Source organism: Panthera tigris, chromosome C1 (assembly GCF_018350195.1).
Source record: "Panthera tigris isolate Pti1 chromosome C1, P.tigris_Pti1_mat1.1, whole genome shotgun sequence".
NCBI classification, from domain to species: Eukaryota; Metazoa; Chordata; class Mammalia; order Carnivora; family Felidae; genus Panthera; species Panthera tigris.
The window spans coordinates 35680179-35702089 of record NC_056667.1 but is presented as its reverse complement, the minus strand read 5'-3'; the positions used below and the strand labels follow the sequence as shown (position 1 = coordinate 35702089).

The following is a 21911-nucleotide window of genomic DNA, read 5'->3' as shown; positions in this document are numbered from 1 at the left end:
GCTGGGGACACTTCTCGCCCCTTCCCCTTCCCTTTTCACTTCCCTCAGGGTCGCGGGACAACCCCTTCCCCGACCCCCGCCTTCTTGCCTCAGAGGCCAGGAACCCATTAGAAGTTCCTTCGTATCGGGGACCTGGTCCTTGACTCAGGAACTTTTCTCATTTCACAGACTCAAGAATCCTTCATTTTCTCGGAGAACTCCTGTTTCAGAGACCTCCAACTCCACACTGAGAGCTTCCCTCGTCTCTGTAATCCCTCCTCCCTCAGAGATCTGGTCTCCGTCACTTTACTTCCCTCAACACTTCCCTCAAATACTCTTCTCTGGAAACTTTCCATTTCTAAACTCGAAAATACTCCGTCCCCCACCTCAGACACTACTGTCTCCTTCTTTTCTCCTGTCATCCCTCGTTCTCCCTTCTCTGCCTTTTATCTTTCACTTGGAAGACTCTGGACTAAGCCAGTATTTAGATTTAGCTAGAAATGAAACCCATGGTTTTGTTTGTTTTGTTTTTGTTTTTGAAAACCATGTTTGTCTGATCTAAAACCTTTCCGTTTATAACTCTGAGAAAACCTTGCTGAAGAATTTGGACTTTGTTTTGTAGGTATGGGGGGCCATTGAAAGTTTTCTAGGCAGGAATTTGGTATGATTGATTATCTCTGGTGAAAATGTGGAGGAAGAAATGAAAGTGAAGACAGTGTGGAGGTAGATAAAACAAACCTAGGTAGGCAGGAAACCAGTGTGCTACTCTAGGTCGGAGGGGATGAACTGGGATAGTGGTAGGAAAATGAAGACAATGGCATGCAGTTCCAGGAGGTTTCAATTCCATGATGTTTCCAGAGTTGAGAGGGAAGTTTCTGACTTCATTGGTGGGATGTGTTGGTCGTGTTAATTGTAATAGGGATGGAACATAAGCAATTTTGAGGGAAGGTAATGTTCCCTTTGGACATGCTTAATTTGAGGTGTTTTTCAGATAATACTGTGGGGTCTGAAAATTGGGAGAAAGGTTGGAACTGAATACATAAATTTGAGGGTCAACAGAGAATATAACAGGGATATTTGAAGACTTGATATGGGATGGTAACACTGAAAGAATAGAAGAAAAGGGCTGTGGACCAGAAGGAGCATCATTATTTGAAGGGCAATAGACACCAAGATAGGTTAAAGGAATGGGATAAGAACTGGAACAGAATGGCATTATAATAGAAACCAAAGGAAGAAGGGTTTCAGGATGGGAGGGGGTGACCATCACTGTCAGGTGCTGCAGAAGTCAAGCAGAATGAGGATTAGAGAGAAACCACTGAATTTAGCAATTAGGAGATCTCTTGTTTCCTCTGAAAGACGCTTCAGATAGTGCAGTGGTGGCAATGATAGCAGTAGTCAGATCATAATGGATTGAGGAATAAATGGGAGGCAGTGAGTAAAATTACTCTTTCAACAAGTGTGGTTGTGAAAGAGATGATAGTAGTGAAACATCTTTATTGAGATGAGAATATACTGAAGGGTGCCTGGCTGTCTCAGTTGCTGGAGCATGCGACTCTTGATCTTGGGGTGGTGAGATCGAGCCCCACGTTGGGTGTAGAAATTGCTTAGAGATAAAATCTTTTTAGAAGAAAGAGAGAATATATTCTGCCAGATGCCATAAAGATGCTTTATAGATCACAACAGCCTTGTGGTTTAGGTATCAGTATCCTTCTTTTACAATTGGGAAGACTATAGGCAAGAATTTGAACAAAATCTATCTATCTCTGAAACCTGTGTTCTTTCCACTATGGCACATGGGTGTTTTTCTTTTTAGCATGAGTGAAAGAATTTTGTAGATTGAGTGGAAAATTTACCTAAGAAATCAGTTGGGTTTTATTCCTTGACAATAATACAAGTCAAGATGGATAATGATGTGGTAGAAGGAAAAGGTGAGCGAGTTTGACAGATGGCCTTCTTTTTTTTTTTTTTTAGTTTTTTTAACATTTATTTTTGAGAGAGAGATACAGAGAATGAGTGGGGGAGGGGCAGAGAGAGAGAAGGAGACACAGGATCTGAAGCAGGCTGCAGGCTCTGAGCAAGCTGTCAGCACAGAGCCCGATGCGGGGCTCGAACCCACAAACTGTGAGATCATGACCTGAGCTGAAGTCGGATGCTCAACCTACTGAGCCACCCAGGCACTCCAGGTGGCCTTATTTTCTTGATGAGATTAGTTATCTGTAGAGAAGTCAATTATTTCTGGAGACTGAAGGAACTATGGTAAATATTAGGGCCATGGAAATCTTCAATAGGAAATGAAAGAAGAATAGATTAAGGATAAAAAAAAAAAACATTGCTGATCACATTGAGGGCCCAGTAAAAGTTAGAAATAATGTATTTGTAATAGGGCCTAGTAGCATGGATTTTATACTTCTCCAGAAGCCTAAGAGCAGGAGAGCAAAAAAGATGGTTGAGTTGATCTAGAATTGGAATATACAAAAAAGAAAGATAAAATGGAGAGTAACTTTATACTGCTACTAATAGTGTGGGAGATATGATGGAATCTGAGAGTCCAAGTTAGGATTATAAGTAAAAGCTTGAAGAATAAGCAATGAGAAATATAGTTGAAGATCAGGTTCTTTAAGAAATACAGAATGGGAAAGCTGAGAGTTCAATATTTCAAGGTTAAACAAACAAACAAACAAACAAACAAAACAACCAGGGTGTAACTGTCATAGTGCTGTTGAAGCCAGTGGAAGTATAGGCTTTGAAGTAGTGGGACGTTATGGGGCTGTGAAGTATGTTGGACATGTCATTAGTATGGATGTCATAGTTGCCCGGGATGATAGCAGGGAATGGAACACAGGAGATGTTGGGGTCTGTAGGTGGGGCTGGTCAGAACTGAGAGACTGAGGATCGAGTTGGAGGTTCTTGGTTACTTGTTAGAAGTAGTACTAGGTGATACAGATGTTTGTGAATTACTGTTGAGATCCTTGATACTTACTGCCCTGGATATTTGATGTATTCTCTTATACCGATATGTATTTGGGATGGTCTCAAACACAAATCCTTTGAGATTTAGCATATGGTGAGCCTGTTTAATTCTGTTTAAAAGTGTATGTATGGGGGCACCTGGGTGGCTCAGTTGGTTGAGCGTTTGACTTTGGCAAAGGTCATGATCTCACGGTTCATGTGTTCAAGCCCCGTGTCGGGCTTGCTGCTGTGACCACAGAACCTGCTTTGAATCCACTGTCCTCTCTCTGCCCCTACCCCGGTCATGCTTGCTCTCTCAAAAATGCATAAACATTAAAAAAAATAAGAATAAAAGTATTGGCAGGCTAGGCTAGGGACTCTCCACCCCAGGATCCCCAATAACATTTTGTGCTTATGTTATTTGTAAAAAGAAAATTACATATTTACATGTACTCATTTCTTGGCTTACTTATAGTAGAAAGCTGACTTGCTTTAATGTTTTTTCCCCCTATGTGAAAGTGTTTATAGATATATTCTTAGTGCCGTACCCTTCATTGTTCTGCAAAATGAATGTTGTGTTGGAATTTGAAACCTGTGATAAGGGCTTTTATAAGAATTTCATCTCCTTCCAGTAAATGAAGCCCAATTATTACAATGTATAGTGTGGGTGATGGTGAATGTTTTGGACCAACAATGGGTATTATACTATTTTCCAAGTCATCATACAGAGATTAATTACTTCAGCATGGTGTCACTAGTATTATTTTTGCTGAGCACTCAAGAGTAGGTGGTTATTTCAGAGAAAAGCCTACTTGTGATAATTTTTTTTCTTTTTTTAATTTAATTTAATTTTTAAATTTATATCCAAATTAGTTAGCAGACAGTGCAACAATGATTTCAGGAGTAGATTCCTTAATGCCCCTTACCCATTTAGCCCATCCCCCCTCCCACAACCCCTCCAGTAACCCTCTGTTTGTTCTTCATATTTAAGAGTCTCTTATGTTTTGTCCCCCTCCCTGTTTTTATATTATTTTTGTTTCCCTTCCCTTGTGTTCATCTATTCTGTGTCTTAAAGTCCTCATATGAGTGAAGTCATGATATTTGTCTTTCTCTGACTAATTTTGCTTAGCATAATACCCTCTAGTTCCATCCACATAGTTGCAAATGGCAAGATTTCATTCTTTTTGTTTGCCGAGTAATACTCCATTGTATATATATATACCACATTTTCTTTATCTATTCATCCACTGATAGACATTTGGGCTCTTTCCATACTTTGGCTATTGTTGATGGTGCTGCTATAAACATTGAGGTGAGTGTGTCCCTTCGAAACAGCACACCTTTATCCCTTGGATAAATACCTAGTAGTGCAATTGCTGGGTCATAGAGTAGTTCTATTTTTAATTTTTTGAGGAACCTCCATACTGTATTCCAGAATGGCTGCACCAGCTTGCATTCCCATTGTGGTAATTTTTTTTATAAGTAAGCTCTAGGCCCAACATGGGCTTGAACTCCTGACCCGAGATCAAGAGTCACATGCTCCACTGACTGAGCCAGGCAGGTGCCCCTTAGAAAATTTTTTTTCCCTTTTAAAATTTTTAAAAAAACTTTTTGTGATACATTTTTAAAGTTTATTTTTATTTATTGTTTGTTAAAAATTTTTTTTAATGTTTATTTTTGAGAGAGACAGACAGACTGTGAGCGGGGGAGGGGCAGAGAGAGAGGAGGCACAGAATCTGAAGCAGGCTCCAGGCTCTGAGCTGTTAGCACAGAGCCTCACATGGGGCTTGAACTCGCGAACTCTGACATCATGACCTGAGCCGAAGTCGGATGCTTAACCAACTGAGCCACCCAGGTGCCCCATATTTTTATTTATCTTGACAGAGCAATAGAGAGTAATCAGGGGGAGGGGACAAGATAGGAAGACTGAAGCCCAAGCAGGGATCAATGCAGGGCTTAAACTCATGAACCATGAGATCATGACCTGAGCTGAAATCAAGAGATGGATGCTCAATTGATTGAGACACCCAGGCGTCCCTATTTGTGATCATTTTAAAGTCTTCCATTCCTGAAAATTTCAGAAAGGCAGTATGGTATAAGGAAAAACAATGTAATCAATCTTGTTATTATTAGCTATATGATTGTAGGCAAATTTCTTATCCTCTGTGAGATTCAGGTTTTCCAAAAAAAATTAATCTTTTGGGGCACCTGGGTGGCTCAGTCGGTTAAACTTCCAACTCTTGATTTTGGCTCAGATCATGATCTCACAGTTCGTAGGATTGAGCCCAGCATGGGCTCTGCACTGATAGCACGGAGCCTGCTTGGGATTCTCTCTCTCTGCCCTTTCCCTGCTCTCTCTCTTAAAATAAACAAACATTTAAAAAATTAATCTATGGGGGCGCCTGGGTGGCTCTGTCGGTTGGGTGTCCGACTTCGGCTCAGGTCATGATCTCGCAGTCCATGGGTTCGAGCCCCGCGTCGGGCTCTGTGCTGACAGCTCGGAGCCTGGAGCCTGTTTTGGATTCTGTGTCTCCCCCTCTCTCTGACCTTCCCCCATTCATGCTCTGTCTCTCTCTGTCTCAAAAATGAATAAACGTTAAAAAAAAATAAAAAAATTAATCTATGAAGACATAATACATTCCATGATTAAATAAATGTTTGCATATTTATATATTTAATATAAACAGTGAAAGTCTCACTCCTATGCCTGTCCCCCATGCACCCAGTTCCATGCCTCCTCCCAACTACTTTTACTAGTTTGTTTAACTAGGCTCCATGCCTAATATGGGGCTTGAACTCAGGACCCTGAGATTAGGAGTTGCATGCTGTACTGATTGAGGCAGCTAGATGCCCCTACTAGTTTCTTTATACTCTTTTAGACTTTCTTCAGGCAAATGCATATAAATATGAATATAAAATCTTATTTTTCCCAGGTAAACAATTTTTTTTTATTTATTAAAAAAAATTTTTTTTAATGTTTATTTATTTTTGGGAGAGAGAGAGAGAGAGAGAGAGCGTGAGCAGGGGAGGGCCAGAGAGAGAGGGAGACACAGAATCCAAAGCAGGCTCCAGGGTCCAAGCTGTCAGCACAGAGCCTGACATGGGGCTCAAACCCATGAACCGTGATATCATGACCTGAGCTGAAGTCGGGCACTTAACCAACTGAGCCACCCAGGCGCCCCTAAACAATTTTTTTTAATGTTTATTTTTCAGAGAGAGCAAGAGATAGAGTGAGAGTGGAGGAGGGGCAGAGAGAGAGGGAGACACAGAATCTGAAGCAGGCTCCAGGCTCTGAGCTGTCAGCACAGAGCCCAACACAGAGCCCGAACTCACTAACTGCGATATCATGACCTAAGTAGAAGTTGGATGCTTAACTGACTGAGCCACCAAGGCGCCCTCAGCTTTTTTTTAAAGTAAGCTTTGCGTGCAACGTGGGGCTCAAACTCACAACCTTGAGATCAGGAGTCCCACACTCCACTGACTGAGCCAGCCAGGCGTCCCTATTTTTCCCATTTTTAATGTAAAAGTTAGCACATGGTTCCCCATTCATCTGTACTCCCTGCCCACCCTATACTACTTTTTCACATACTATATCTTGGAGACCTTTTTAGATCAGTATGTAAAAAGCTTCTGCTTTCTTTTCTTTTTTTTTTTTTAAACATAAAATAAAATTTTTTTTTAAGTAATCTCTACACCTAATGTGGGGCTCGAACTGAACCACAAGATCAAGTGTCACATGTTCCACTGAGCCAGCCAGGTGCCCCTCTTTCTTTCTTTTTTCTAATTATTTTTTTTAATGTTTATTTATTTTTGACAGAGAGAGAGGTAGAGCATGAATGGGGGAGGGGCAGAGAGAGGGGGAGACACAGAATCCCAAGCAGGCTCCAGGCTCCGAGCTGTTAGCACAGAGCCCGATGCAGGGCTCAAACCCACAGACCGCAAGATCATGACCTGAGCCAAAGTCGGATGCTCAACCGACTGAGCCACCCAGGTGCCCTAACCTCTTTCTTTTTTATTTTATTTTATTTATTTTTTATAAAAATTTTTTTTAATTTTTTTATTTATTTTTGAAGGAGAGAGAGAGACAGAGCATGAGTGGGGGAGGAGCACAGAGAGAGGGAGACAGAATTCGACACAGGCTCCAGGGTCTAAACCTCCAGCACAGAGCCTGATGCGGGGCTTGAACCCACAAACTGTGAGATCATGACCTGAGCTGAAGCTGGATACTCAACCCACTGAGCCACCCAGGTGCCCCTCTTTCTTTCTTTTTTAAAAAATCACCTGCATAGTATTCCATTGAGTGGCTCTATCATAATTTATTTAACTAGTTCCTTATTGTTGGACATTTGTATTACTTCCAGGTTTCCTATATTGTAAGCAATTCTGTAAGGAAGCCCCTTGAACATATGTCATTTTACATGTGTATAAGGGTAGTTATAGAATAAATTGGAAGAAAGTGGGATTTCTAAGTCAAAGAATATCCTTTGAATATCCATTTATAAATATGAAATACTGCCAAATTGCTTTCCTTAGAGGTTATTCTAAGATACATTGCTTGAGGTATATCAAGCTTGCTTGATCACTCACCAACATTAGCTGTATCATAGCTAATACTTATAAAGTGGTTACTACGTGCCAGACAATATCTGAAGTGCTTTATACATATTACTTCCTTTAATCTTACTAACATCCCTTTGAGATAGGTACTATTATTATCTCTGTTTTTCAGGTGAATAAATTGAGAAATAGAGAATTTAAGTGACTTGCCCAAACCATACAGCTATTGTGGCAGAAATTCAAACTATGCACTCTGGCTCTAGGGTCAGTGTTGTTAATATTATGCTTTGCTGTTATCAAAGTTGAATTTTTGCCAATCTGATAGAGAAAAATGGTACCTAGTTTTAAGTTTTAAAAAAGTTGTGGTAAAAGTTAAGCATCTATTTATATTGTTTGAATTATTCATATTTCATTTTCTATAAACTACCTGTTTAAATTCTTATTTTTCTGTTGTCATAGGCCTCTTTTCTGTTGATTTCTAGGTCTCTCTCTATTTTTATACACATCACACACACATACTTTATATAATTCATGTATATATGATAGTTTGTTTTCCTGTGGTATGTGTTCCCATTTTGGTATTTGTCTTCTGTCTTCCTTTATTTTATTCCCATGCAGAACTTTTAGATTTTTATTTAGGCAAATTTCTTTCTTTTTTTTATGTAGACAAATTTCTTAATCTTTTCTTTTATGGCTTTTGGATATTGAGTCATATTTAGAAAGGCCTCCATTTTAATCCTTCATTTTTTAATCTATCCAGTGGGAATAAGAAAACAGAATTATTGTGAAGGTCAAAGTGCTTTGTGAACTATAAACTGTAAATCATTATACAGATGAAATATGGTGTTGTTATTTATTAATTTGACTTCTGAATAAATTGTATGGAGGCTGTCATCTCTTCTGCATTAAGTGGAATACATTGACATAATTTTCTTTCTGCAATGTGGAAAAACTCGTGGTATTGATGTTGTGGTCAGTGTTTTCCTTGGGCAATTTACATGGGATCTTTTTCAAAAGTAGATACTGTGGAAATCCGGAAGTATTTTGGCATACATTAGTTTTGTTCTTTTTTAAAAAATTTTTTTAATGTTTTTGTTTATTTTTGAGAGACAGAGGAAGAGCTCAATGAGTGGGGGAGGGGCAGAGAGAGGAAGACACAGAATCTGAAGTAGGTTCCAGTCTCTGAGCTGTCAGCACAGAGCCCAACTCGGGCCTCCAACTCGTGAACCGAGAGATTGTGACCTGTGCTGAAGTCAGATGCTTACCCAACTGAGCCACCCAGACACCCCGTTCTTGTTTTTTTTAAATTTTATTAATGTTTTATTTATTTTTGAGAGAGAGAGAGAACGAAGGGGGGAGGAGCGGCAGAGAGAGAGAGGGAGACCCAGAATCCAAAGCAGGCTCCAGGCTCTGAGCTGTCAGCACAGAGCCTAATGCAGGGCTCCAACTTGTGAACCGAGAGATCATGACCTGTGCCGAAGTTGGATGCGTAACCAACTGAGCCACCCAGGTGCCCCAGTTTATTCTTTATATTTGAAATCTATAATTAGAATCTGACTAGAAGTTCTAAAAAATTGTTTTGGTTTCATATTAGCTCTGATACACAAATTTATACATTGTTTACTTTGGGTATTATATTCCTACTGATTTGTAGGAATTTGCAATTTGTGAGGATATCTCACATATATATTTGTGTGTATGTGTGTTTATAAAATTAATGCATTTTCATTAAGGAAGAATGGGGAAATAGAGGTAATTTTAAAGGAAAAGATAGAAATTATTCAAATCCTCCCTAGATTCAAACAGTTAATAGCCAGTATTAACAGTTTGGACTGTATTCTCTCAGAATTCTTCTTGTGTTTGTGTCTGTATTATCATCACCAACTCTCTAGAGCTTGGCATAGTGCTTGGCTCCTAGTAGGTACTAAATAAATAGTTGTTGATTGAATGAATAAAAGAATGAATATGCTTTTACATAGAAAGTATGGAATCTTGGAGCGCCTGGGTGGCTCAGTTGGTTAAGCATCTAACTCTTGATTTCAGCTCAGGTCATGATCTCACGGTTCGTGAGATTGAGCCCTGCGTCAGACTTTGCACTGTCAGCATAGAGTCGTCTTGGGATTCTCTCTCACCCTCTCTCCCTGCCCTCCTCTGCTCATGCGTGCATTCTCTCTCTCTCTCTCTCTCAAAATAAATAAACATTAAAACTTTTAAAAAAAAATATGGAATCTCAATGGCCTATTTTTTTCCTCCACTGTAAATTTTGATTCATATAGTAGTATTGAAATTTGTATGCCACAATTCATTTGGAGGTGAGTAAGTTTGAGTCTAAGCCCTCACAGAGCTCATAGTCCAGTGAAAGAGATAGATAAACAACAATTAAAATACTATGTAATTACTGTAATAGCAAAGATTTGTGCAAGGCATTATCAAAGCACAAAAAAAGGAGATTGAGGGGTCAGAGGACACTCCCCACGTGTGGTGATTATTGAGAGAGTCGTTTGAAGAGGTCATGAAGAACATAACAGGGAGAAAGAATATTACCTGTACAGGCATTGAAGTAAGAGCAGGGCTCTACAAATTGTTCTCTATGTCTGGAATAGATCGTGTCTGTGGGTAAAGGGATAGAGATAGATGAGGCTGGAGATGAGGGTAGCAGAAAATAAGAAAGAGCCTTTGTATCACACATGAAGAGTTCTCAAAAGTTTACTCCGCTTGGAGAATAGATTGGAAGAGGTGCAAGAGTAGAGATAGGAAGACATTAATTGAGTACAACCAGTTAGAATGAGGTGAATATCACTTCAGCTGAAATAGGAAGGGAAGGGTGGGCTTGAAAGGTGGGTTAAGGTGGATATGATTAGGCCCGTTTTAGTAGAGCATAGTATTTGAAAGCCAGACTAAGGAATTATGGATGCAACAAATGTCACTGAAGATTGTCATGTTATGTGACCTGTTACAGGTTGTAGTGTGCTTCCTTCTGGCTAGTCTGAAATAATGTTGAAATCTTTCATGCCTGTGAAGTAGTAGAAATATTTCACAGGAGTGAAATTTTGGCCTGAAAATGACCCTTTATTTGAAAGGACACTTACGTGTGTATTTGATAAAGACCCTTGAGAAAAGGCATTGTGAGAAAATACTTTTTTTTATTTTTAATTTTTTAAATGTTTAGAGAGAGAGGGTGAGCAAGTGGGGGGAGGGGCAGAGGGAGAGAGGAGAGAGAGAGAATCCCAACCAGGCTCCGAGCCATCAGCGCAGGGCCCAATGTGGGGCTTGATCCCATGAACCACGAGATCATGACGTGAGCTGAAACCAAGAGTCAGACACTTAACCCACTGAGCCACCCAGGTGCCCCAGAAAATACATTTTTAAATAGTTGTATGCTGTTTCCTTTGGATTCTTAAGACCAGATAATTCCTCTGGCATGGTAAAGTTCTGGTCATGTTGGGGCTTCATAACAAATTTAAGGAAATCATATTGAAAGCCCTCTTAAAGCACCATAATTATACCAGAGAATACATTTTATTTTATTTTTAAATGTTTATTTTTGAGAGAGGCAGAGAGAGCGTGGGAGAGGCAGAGAGGGGGGGGAGACAGAGATCTCAAGCAGGCTCCGTGCTGACAGCACAGAACCCGATGCGGGGCTCGAACTCACAAACTCTGAGGTCATGACCTGAGCCGAAACCACGAGTCAAATACTTAACTGACTGAGCCACCCAGGCACCCCCAGAGAATACATTTTAAACTGCAATTGAAATTTTTTCCTAAACTTAAATCAGAAAAAATATTTCAAGGAAGCAAACCCCTATCAGAAGGTTAAAGAAATGCCAGGTAATATGCTGCAATTAATATGAATTCAGTTTAATGACTACATCCTTTGTAGTTGTATTTATATACATTCATAATTAAATGTTTTAAGAGATTCAAGTTCATATAGATTGATTTTGAAATTATGTGAACTTTGCCACATTTATTATGTCAAATTGATACTTTGTTTTATAATTATAGAAGCTATATACCATTATAGAAGGTTTAGAATAAGAGTAAAGAACAAGTCATAATCTTTTTACCCCAAAATAACATTATCACTTGGTATTATTCCCTTATTTTTTTCCAGTGCATAATTTTATATAATTATAATCACCGATTATTCAATTTTTACATTCTTTGCCTTTCCCTCTTCCCATTTCACATATATCATAAATTTTGTCTCATGTGGTCTAAGCTACTGTTGTAGGAGGGATGAAAGGATAGATCTACCTTTTTAACTTCATTTTTTAAACAAAAGTAATGCATGATCATTGCAAGAAACAACTATAAAGAATGTATTCCATAAAAAATTGAGTGTCTCTTATAATCACTTCTTCCACCAAGATGACAGTTTAGTGTATATATTCCTCTAAATTGTTTTCTAGGCGTATACTCGTTTAATTCTCTTAAAAACTCAGGGAGATATAGTTAATATTTATCTCTATTTTATAGATAAGAAGACACAATGTTCACTATTATACCAAAAAATAAAAACAAGATCCCACTATTTATTCTATTTTGCAACTTGCTATTGTTACTTAACAGTGAAACTTAGACATCTTTCCATGTTAGTATGTATAAAATTGATCTCATTCTTTTAATGACTATTAAATTATATGGATATGCTATAATTTTTTTAACCTATCCCTATTGATGGACATTTGGATTATCTCTGTTTTTTTTCTGTTATTGATAATGACAACATGTAAGTTATTATTCTTGTACATATATCTTTGTGTACTTGTCTTAACTGTCATTTTTAATGGCTATAAAATATTCCTTTTAGTGGAAATAATACATTTGAGAAAAACAAAATTGAATAAAAATATTTTTTTGGTGAATATTTTTTGATAGTACTTCATGTTATTAATTTTATTTTCCCTTTTATCAGATTCCTTCTTTAACCTTTGCAATGTAAACTATAGAATAGTCTACCCTAACCCCAGAACTAACTTCCTCTTTCCTCTTGATTGCTTTCTTTCCTACAGTCTCTGCAATGGGCTTCTGACTTACTTTATCAGAACAGATGAGTTGTTTGATGATCTAAGTGGTCATGTTTAGGTCTTCTTAAAATAAAATAGGAACATTTATCAGAAGAGGTATTATCCTGGAAACTCACACATTCTCCTACTACTTTAGCATTTCAGCTTATTTGAATGGGGTCTAATAATATCAGTTTACCTTGTGTCAAGTTTCATGTTCCAGCATACAAAGTTGAAGATACATTTAGTGTATTTAGAAGATCAGAAGCCATGTTTTTAATATCTAGATTATGGGAAATAATAGTCCTATTCAATTTTGTCCTAGTTAAATTATATATTTAATATTGTGTACATTTTTTACTATTGTGTTTTAGCAGACCTTTCACAGTTTGGAGGGCGATCAAGGCTAAACTATAAAGAAGGTAACCAGGGAGATCTTGATGCACTGTTCTATGGGAAACCTGAAAGACTTGTGTATATTTTCCCTGGGGAAGACTTGGTAACTGAAAAGCTATCATAAAGAAGAAAAAAAAGTCTTTATTTGTTGCATTCTTGCAGCATTCAAAACTAGGACTAAGGGTGGAGCAGGGAAGGGAGAGGAAAGGGAATTCATGTTTAGTAAATTCTTACTGTGTGACAGCCACTTTGCCCAGTACTTCATATATGCATTTTTATTCTTTAACTCCTTAGTATGTTCTCATTTAATGTTTATTTATTTTTGAAGGAGAGAGAGACAGAGCGTGAGCCGGGGAGGGACAGAGAGAGAGGGAGACACAGAATATGAAGCAGGCTCCAGGCTCTGAGCTGCCTGCACAGAGCCTGATGGGGGGCTTGAACTCACAGCCGTGAGATCATGACCTGAGCCGAAGTCAGACGCCTGACTGACTGAGCCACCCAGGTGCCCCTAGTATGTTCTCATTTAATTCTCATAATAACTCAATGAGATATAGTTAATGTTTCCATATTATAGATAAGGGCAGAATTTAAGTAACATGCCCAAGATCATTAAGCTACTAAATTGGAATAAAAAAATTAAAATTTTTTATTTTTATTTTTGAGAGATAGAGTGTGAGTGGGGGAGGGGCAGAGAGAGGAGACACAGAATCTGAAGCAGGTTCCAGGCTCTGAGCTGACTGGACGTGGGGCTTGAACTCATGGACCAAGAGATCATGGCCCGAGCCGAAGTTGGACGCTTAACCAACTGAGCCACCCGGATGCCCCGGATTCAAAATTTTAAAAATTTATTTTGTTTATTTTAGTCACACACATATATCTAATTAATTAATTAATTATTAAATGTTTATTTTTGAGAGAGAGTGCACATGCACATGGGGGAGGGGCACAGAGAGAGGGAGACAGGATCAGAAGCAGGCTCCTTGCACAGACAGCAGAGAGTCCTGTGCAGGACTCAAACTCATGAACTATGAGATCATGACCTGAGCTGAAGTCTGTCGCTTAACAGACTGAGTCACCCAGGCGCCCCCTCCATATATGTTAAATATATAATAATATTTTAGAAAAATCGCTTTTTTTCCTGCTCTCATTTCATGAAATTTTAAGCCTTTACATGCTTTTTCAATTTCAGTATCTTCGCCATCACTAGGTCCTTTTTGAATTATCTAGCACAGTTCACCATGGTATATCCTCTGCTATTCCATTTAAACTGTTTGAGATATAACAGTTTTTGAATATATGTGTGTTGCTTTTTTAGAAATTTTATTCCAAGCAATATGTACTCATTCACACAACATAAAAGCAGCTGGTTTTTCCATTTCTAGTGTTGATGTTTGTGATCTCTTTGCTGTACAGGCATAGCCTTGGAGATATTGCAGATTTAGTTCCATACCAACACATTAAAATGGGCCAAATGAAATTTTTGATTCTCAGTACATATAAAATTTATGTTTATACTATACTGTAGTCTGTTATGTATACAGTAGCATTATATCAAAAAATATATATACACCTTAGTTAAAAAATACAGTGTACCCTGAACAACACAGGGGTTGGGGTGTTGACTCCCGGTGTGGTAAAAAATTCACATATAACTTAACTACTAATAGCCTGCTGTTGACTGGAAGTCTTTTTTTTTTTTATTAAAAATTTTTACTGTTTATTTATTAATCAGCCTGAGCTGAAGTTGGACGCTTAACTGACTGAGCCACCCAGGTGCCACTTTTTAAAAATTTTTTAACATTTATTCATTTTTGAGAGACAGAGACAGAGTGTTAGCAGGGGAGGAACAGACAGAGAGGGAGACACAGAATCTGAAGCAGGCTCCAGGCTCTGAGCTGTCAGCACAGAGCCCAGCGTGGGGCTTGAACCCACAAACCGTGAGATCATGATCTGAGTCCAAGTCAGACACTTAACCGACTGAGCCACCCAAGTGCCCCATGGAAGTCTTACCAAAAAAGACAGTTGATTAACGTATTTTGTATATATATTATGTATTGTATTCTGACAATAAAGTAGACTAGAGAAAAGAATTTGTTTTGTTTTTTTGTTTTGTTTTGTTTTGAAATGAAAATGTTATTAAGAAAGTCTTGGGAAAATATATTTATAGTACTGTACTATATTTATCAAAAACTCATTTATAAGTGGACACATGTAGTTCAAACATGTGTTGTTTGAGGGTCAGTGCTGTATTGCTTAAAAATGCTAACCATCATCTCACCTTTCAGTGAGTCATAATCTTTTTGCTGGTGGAGAGTCATGTCTGAATGTTGATGGCTGCTCCCTGATCAGCATAGTGGTTACTGAAGATTGAGGCAGCTGTAGCAATTTCTTAAAATAAGACAAGAATGTGAAGTTTGCCACATTGATATTTCTGTTACTTCCAGGAATGATTCCTCTGTAGCATGTGACGCTGTTTGATAGCATTTTACCCACAGGAGAACTTCTTTCCAAACTGGAGTCAGTCTTCTCAAACCCTGTAGCTGCTTTATCACCTAAGTTTATGTGATGTTCTAAAGCCTTTGTTTTCATTTCAACAATCTTCACAGCATCTTCAGGAGTAGATTCCACCCTAAGAAAATACTTTATTTGCTCACCCATAAAAAGCAAGTTTTATCATGAGATTGTAAGATTGTAATAGTTGAGTCACATCTTTGGGCTCCACTTCTAATTTTTTTCCTATTTCCACCCCATCTGCAGTTACTTCCTCCATTGATGTCTTGAACCTGACAAAGTCATGTGTAAGGATTGGAATCAGTTTCTTCCAAACTCTTATTTACTGTTGCTATTTTGACTTCTTCCCATGAATAGCAAATGTTCTTAATGGAATCTAGAATGGTGAATCCTTTCCAGGAGATTTTCAGTTTATTTTGTCCAGATTCATCAAAGGAATCATTTCCTATTGCAGCTGTAGCCTTATGGAATGTGTTTCTTTTTCTTTTTATATTTTTGAGAGAGAGAGACAGAGAGAGAGAGAGAGGGAGATTGAGAATGCACAAGTAGGGGAGGGGCAGAGAGGGAGAGAGAATCCCAGGCAGGCTGTGCATTATCAGCACAGAGTCCGATGCCTGCTAGGCTCCAACTCACAAACCATGAGATTGTGACCTGGACCGAAGTCAGACACTTAACTGACTGGGCCACCCAGGTGCTCCTGAAATGTGTTCCTTAAGTAATAAGACTTGAAAATAAAAATCAACTGGCCTAACTTCAAGATTGTGTCTCAGGGACTAGGGAAGCCCTAGGAGGAGAGAGAAGAGGGAAAAGCTGGTTGATGGGGCAGTTAGAACACTCACAATATTCATCATGTCAGTTCTCCATCTTATATGGTGCAGTTTGTGACATCCCCAGATAATTAGTATCATCACAGATCACCATAACAAGTACAATAATAATGAAAAGTTTGCCGTAGTGGAAGAATTACCAAAATGAGAGAGAGATGAGAAGTGAAGAAATGCTGTTGGAAAATGGTGCCAATAGACTTAATCAATGCAGGGTTGCCATAAACCTTCAGTTTGTAAAAAATGCACTATCTGTGAAGCATAGTAATTTATCCACAATAAAATAAGGTGTACCTATATTCATTTGCTGGATTTTTTTAATTGAAAAATGTTTATCTTTTGTTTCTGAAGCCTTTTTGTTTTTGTTATTATGAGCAAAATGTAAGTAACACCCATTTACCCATCTCCCATATATAAGTTACTAACATTTTGTAAAATTTGCTACATTTATTTTTTTCTGATATATTTTAATGAAACTACAGACATGCTATTTCACCTCTGTTTCTCCAAAAATAAGTCTTATATAATCTTAATGTCATTGTCACACTTAACGAAATTGATAATAATTTTCTACTATCATCAGGGTGCCTGACTGGCTCAGGCAGAAGAGCATGTGACTCTTGATCTCGTGGTTGTAAGTCTGAGCTCCATGTTGGGTGTAAAGATTACTAAAAAAAGATTGATAAACTTAAAAAAATGATTTTCTACCATCATCTAGTAGAAATCCTTATAAAAATTTCCTCAGTTATCTTTTATATCTAGTTTGTTCAAATCAGGATTCAATCAAGTATCATTACTGTATTTAAGTCATTATAGCTCTTAATTCTCCTTCAGAGTCAGAATTTGAATACAATACTATGTTTTCCATTCTTATATTTCTTCAGAAAGAAAAACTTTTGTAACAATTAGACTTTCCAATAATAGAACAAGCCACTGGAGGAATTAGTGGGCTCTTTCTTAGTGGTGTTTTTTCAGTAGGCTGGGCTGACTCTTGCTTCTCTAATGTTCAATCCATTGGCCACCATTCTTCATATTATTTGACTACGTTGTGGCATTTGATAATGTTCATCATTTCCACCTTTGGCTTGTGTGACATACTTTCTCCTGGTTTTATTTTTACCTCTGTTGTTTCCCTTTTGTTCTGTATATGTTAGTGTTTCCTTGGCCTCTTATCTGATCTCATTTAAGGATGTCGAGAAGGAGACTGGGCTGTGGCACATAATAGCAACTCAGTAAATATTAGCTATTACTCATATTCTCTACTTTGAGAGACTCTTTAGAATATTTGGAAGTGCTAATGACTTTCAAGTCTGCGTCTCCAGGCTAGTCTTCTCTTCTGACTCCAGTGTGGTGTCGATAGCTGCTTCCTAAATATTGTCACTTGGTATTCTTTTAGGCACCTCAAACTCTGTGATCAGAAGAGAATTTTAATCAGTTCACAAATATTTTCCTTTGGTGAATTCCTCCTCATTCCCCAAATCACCCAAGCTTGAAACATGGGGAGGATTCTAGTTAAACTTGGAGTCATCCTAAGTACTGCTCGTACCTCCTACTTTCTCCTACTTCTATTTGCTCTCGTTTTAATTTTTTTTTAATGTTTATTTATTTTTGACAGAGAGAGAGAGACAGAGCATGAGTGGGGGAGAGGCAGAGAGAGGGAGACACAGAATCTGAAGCAGGCTCCAGGCTTTGAGCTTTAGCACAGAGCCCGATGTGGGGCTTGAACTCATGGACCGCGAGATCATGACCTGAGCCAAAGTCGGAGGCTTAACTGAGCCACCCAGGCACCCCAGTTTTTGCTCTTGTTTTTAAAGTCACTTACCTGCTTTCCTAATTCTCTGTCCTTACTGCTAGTGCTTTAATTAAGTCCTCCTTATTTTTAACATGTCATTAGCAATTATCACACTGTATTGTACTCATTGAATTACATGTGTCTTTCTTTCCAAGGGGAGACTAAGCTCCTGGAGGGGTTGAATCATGTTTTATTTGGTTTTCTATATGCTTACCTAAGAGAGGCAGTAGTATAATGATTAAGAGTACAGGCTCTGGATTTGAATTCTGGCTCTACAACTTCTTGGCTGTAGGAGCTTGGACCAGTTAACTAATTCCTTCATGTCTTTGTTTCCACATTTAAAAAACAAGAATAATAATAGTATCTATTTTATTGGGCTATTATGAATATTAAATATAAAGCACGTGGAGGACTGTTTGGATTATAGTAACTAATTAAATTTTATTATAATGCCTTGTACCTACCTAGTTATCCAATTAACATTTGAGTCAGTTAACAGAGAAGATTCCTGAATTGTCCGAAAGACTGGACTAGTTAATGTAAATGCCTTTACAACTTTAAACCTAAGTTTCTGTTTTGTGTCATGACATAAGGCCTGGTAGATTGTAGTTAAAAGAGCAGAAAAGATGTTTATCCAAAAGAGATAATACAGTTTTAAGAACTGGCTTTTGATCTGTCTGACACCAATATATGCCATTGTGTAATTCATGGCTAATTAAATAGGGGATGCCAGTTTCTATGTTAGATTGCCTTTGGTTTGAATGGAAACTGCAATTCATTATTTTGCAGTAGGATGGCAAGTTCAGCAGTATTGCTTTTATTTTTAATTGGGCAGTCATCCTGAAATGTGTCTGTATTTGCTATGTTGGTTCATAGAAAGGATAGCAGCTGAGCAGACCTGTCATATAGATTTGCTATGTGGTTGGTCTTGATACACAGCTAATGTACTTGTCAGTATTCATGTTCTGGAAAATGGCCAGTTTTCTGGATTACATCTTACCCATAACAAATCCTTGTTTTGTTTTGACTTAGGAAATTTTTATGATAATAGAAAGAAAGCAATATATGATTAGGATACTGTTTGCCTTCTTTTTCTACTCTTTATACCCAGGTTATAAAAGTCCACTGAAATCTCAGCAGACTTTTTTACTCACTTTGTGGAACTTCATTACCAACTTTGTGCACACACAATTCTATATTTGGATGGATATTGAAAATTTTTGGTTGCTGGCTGACACTGACACTGCCATGTCCTGCCTGCTACCTGATGGTTGATAACTAGTCAGTACCTTGCAGGATTTTATTTGCATCTCCATTATTGTGAAGTTTCCTCTACTTTGTGCCTATTAAATGAGAGGGTAAGAAACAATAAATACTATATATCAGAATGGAAAAGAAATATGATTGGGAGTTGACCTATCTTCCCTGTCAGCTTGCAGCTTGGCATCCATTCTTTAGACAGTCTGTCTTTTTAAACCAATGCTCATTTTTATGTCTGTGGAATGTGATTAAATGACTAAAGGCTTTTGTTCCAGAGGCTGGTGGAGCTATCATTGTATACTCCTTAGCCTCTGTTGTCAAGATGGGGGTGGAGGGGTGGGTGGGAGTGGAATAATAGTAGCTTTCTACCTAGCTTAATATACAAATAATTTTTCACGAAATTTAGTTGTTTTTCTGGAAGGGACATATCATGGTGGAAAGTGTTTCAATTTGGAAGTACTGAATTTGAATCCCAAGTTTGTCACTAGTTATTTGAGTTTGATCAAGTCTTTTAATCTCAGTGTCTTAATTTCGTCCTCTTTAAATTGGAGATAATACCTACTTTGCAGAGTTGTCATAAATACTAGAGATAGCGTATGCAAAACACTTGGTAGGAGTGCCTAGGTGGTTTAGTCGTTTGAACGCCTGAGTCAGTTGAGCTCAGGTCATGATCTCATGGTTCATGGGTTTGAGCCCCGCATCAGGCTCTGTGTGGACAGCTTAGAGTCTGGATCCTACTGTGGATTTTGTGTCTCCCTCTCTCTCTGCCCTCCCCGGCTTGTGCTCTCTCTCTCAAAAATAAATAAACATTAAAAAAAATTTAAAACAAAATGAAACAAACAAAAAAAACCCCACTTGGTAGAATGCATGGTCCATGGTAAATGGTAACTGCAGTTATTATTTCCAGAAACATTTCAGATGGGAGTATGATCTAACTGTGAGTCCTAGAAAAGTTTCCTTGATTCTCTGGAAAATCATTTGTGGAGTTCCTGCTTTGAAGGATAATATATATAATATTGGATATACAGTATTTAATTCACTGGCTCATTTACTGGTAGCTTTTACTTTTCCCAAAGTTTTAATTGTACCTTCTTTGTGAAAAATAAATCAATCCCCAATATAAGTGAAAATTAGCTTTTGAAAAGCAACACTCGCCTATGTAAAAAAGAAAGCAAAAGGTTTGAACTTCCAAGTTTATAAGTGTTGAAATTGAGAATACAGTTACTAAAAAATGATTTGTGTCCTTCCTAGCAACATAATTTTGGCATTTTTGAAAGACTGCTAAAGGCTATTTCCTAGTTTAAAGTACCAAACTGATGTAGCTTTTCTAACACAGTATTTCTCAACGAGGGCACTATTGGCATTTAGGGCAGGACAATTCTTTGTTGTGCAGGAGTGTTCTATGCATTGTAGGACATTTAGCTTTCCTGGCCCCTGCCCACTAAAATGCCAGTAGTGCCCACCCCACACCTTCACCACTGTGACAGTAACTCCTCCCTGACAAGGACCTTCCTCCCCCTAAATTTTCACATGTCCCTAAATGAGAACCACTGGGATTCCAGCTGAAATATTTTTAGTGAAGCAGATCATACTATCACCAGTTTTCATTTAAGAATTCCAAGTTTGGGGCAGTTGGTTGAACATCCGACTCTTGATTTCAGCTCAGGTCATGATCTCAGGTTCATGAGATTGAGCCCTGTGTTGGGCTCCATGCTAACAATGCAGGACCTAGTTGGGATTCTCCTTCTCCCTCTCTCTGCTCTCCCCTGTTCGCACGCACACTCTCTCTTCCTCTCTCTAAAAAAAAAAAAAAATTAAAAAGTCTTTAAAAAATAAAAACTTATTATGAAAGGAAATCTTTGTGTTTTAGAATTTCACTAGCATTTAGATATAGAAGAGTTATTCAAATGAATTAATAGCAATTTTTAATCTATTAACAGTATTTAGGGAAACCCTATGATGCCATATAAGGCAATAAAACTATACATTTATAATAAATAGTAAATTTATTTCATAAATATTTCCATACTAGAATTTTTTTCAAAGAAGTGAACTTCATTGTTAACATTTCCTTTTTATTTTTTAATGTTTATTTATATTTGAAAGAGAGAAAAAGTGAGAGCAGGGGAGGGGCAGAGAGAAAGGAAAACAGAGGATCCAAAGCAGGCTCTGTGCTGACAGCAGATAGTGTCATGCAGGGCTCAAACCCATGAAGCATGAGATCATAACCTGAGCTGAAGTCGGAGTCTCAACCAACTGAGCCACTCAGGTGCCCCGTTAACATTTCCAACACAAATATTCATCTCCTCACCCGGATGGACACCAATTTTGCACTTTTTTCTAGATGAAAGACTTCAAACATGTACCTATTTTCACATCATAAAGTGGTAGTTAGGTATCCTAGCTGTGCCATCTTTAGAAGTAATGTGAGGCCACATTGCCAAGACAGTGTTTTTGGGTGAGAACTCAAGGCAAATTGCCTTTGGGAAGTCAAAGGAGTGCAGTAGTCCCTTGTTAGTGACATTGATAATATTTATTTTTCTCCATTGCCCCAGGCAAACAAGGTGCCATCCTTACTAAATGTGTAGACTTTGCAGTTTTTCCCACATTCCCTTGGAAACGATGTACTTT

General features: G+C 38.1%; 1 protein-coding gene across 1 annotated transcript in view; it reads left to right on the top strand.

The window, feature by feature from the left end:
- TESK2 (testis associated actin remodelling kinase 2) overlaps window positions 1-21911 on the top strand; it is a 131010-nt gene that overhangs the window by 492 nt on the left and 108607 nt on the right. The gene's annotated exons all lie outside the window — the stretch shown is intronic.